General features: G+C 36.2%; 1 protein-coding gene across 1 annotated transcript in view; it reads right to left on the bottom strand.

Annotated features, from left to right (window-relative positions):
* The window catches only part of Rpf1 (ribosome production factor 1 homolog), a 13,212-nt gene that overhangs the window by 7,048 nt on the left and 4,575 nt on the right, over positions 1 to 1,589 (bottom strand). The gene's annotated exons all lie outside the window — the stretch shown is intronic.

Here is a 1,589-nt window from a genome sequence, read left to right on the forward strand (position 1 = left end):
AAAAAAAAAAAAATTCTAAAAAAAAAAAAAAGTTACTCAGAAACTCACAACAAAAGTGTATTCAAGACTGGGGAAATAGCTTGGCTGTCTAAGCGCCTGCCTGGTAAGTGCAAGGATCGGGGTTCAAACCCAGTACTGCATGCTGTGCCCACTAAAACTGGGTGTGGTGGTACATGCCTGTAATCCCAGCACCAGGGAGGCTGAGACAGGAGGATCACTACAAGTCTAAGTTGTATAGTAAGACCCTGTAACAAATAAAAAAATAAAATATTAAAAAAAAATTTAAATCTATTGAGTGATCTGACTTAGTAATTCTACTTTGATTTGAAAAATGTATGGTAAATAATCATAGGGCAAGGGGTAACACCATCTGTACGAAGACACACATGTTATTATTAATCATGAAAATAAGCAAATAGAGCAAATCAACAACAGGATAAAGATTAAGCACATTATAGCTTCAAGAAGATGGGATACTGTTGTAATCATAAGTCCAGTGCAGTCACCTTAAAACAAAAAACTAAAAAGGACTGGCAAGAAGCAGAAACAGAACTGTTAAGAACACAGTAATTAAAACTAATTCATAACACATGTACTCTTGCCAAGGACATGAGTAAAGTTTAAACCAATAAACTATTTTGGATAATTTTTTCTTTTACTCTATGAAACAAGTTTTATAGTTTTTCAGTCCAAAAAATAAGAACTGTGATATTTTCAGATAGTGCTTAGAATATTAATTTCCTATGACTAATTATTGAAGAATTTCAAATATACTAACATTGCTATCTTACAAAAGTCTCAGTAATGACAATTTCATACAATTTAACCTAACACTATTAAGAGAATACATGAAAAAGTATTTACTTAATATAGATTAATATTTTCCCTTCCTCAAAAGACTTTATTCTTACTGGGTACCGGTTACAATTTGTGTCTAGATGTCCCTCCAAAGCCTCATACAGGTTTTTTTTTTTTTTTTGTTCCAGGGATCAAACTTAGGACCTTGTGTTTGCCAGGCAGGTACTTATGCTGCTGAGCCATCTCCCCAGCCCTTTGCTGCAGTTTTACATGGGGCTTTTCCAGAGGTGGCTAGATCTGGAGTGTATGACTGATTCCTCATTCAATGCTGGGATGAAGGGTGAGTGATTGCTAGAATAGTCCACTGACTGCACTGGCACTGTCTAATCTCAGCATCATGTATCAAAAGGGCAGAAAGATGCTGTTACATCTCCTCCATGCTTTCTGTCTTCTGCTGCCAGGAACTGTTGCTGTTCTGCCATGTGCCACCTGCTTTGGAGCCAGCCCATTAGGGGCTGAAACCTCTACAAACTGTGAGCTAAACCCTTGCTCCTTTAACTCTGGGCGTCAGGTATCTTGTCTCTGCAAAAGTAACTAAGACAGTACCTTTTAAGAGGTAAGGGTAGAGAGAGCTACATGTTTTTAAAATTTTACAAGCATAAATCACAACCAAAGAATAAATAAAATGAAGCTAAACAAAAGTAACTTAGCTAAACTATATATACTGATATCTGTGAACTAAGCTACTGCACTGCAGATGGTAATTTGTAATAGTGGTTTCATATTGGGAG

This window comes from Octodon degus, unplaced genomic scaffold, assembly GCF_000260255.1.
Source record: "Octodon degus isolate 3935 unplaced genomic scaffold, OctDeg1.0 scaffold00109, whole genome shotgun sequence".
NCBI classification, from domain to species: domain Eukaryota; kingdom Metazoa; phylum Chordata; class Mammalia; order Rodentia; family Octodontidae; genus Octodon; species Octodon degus.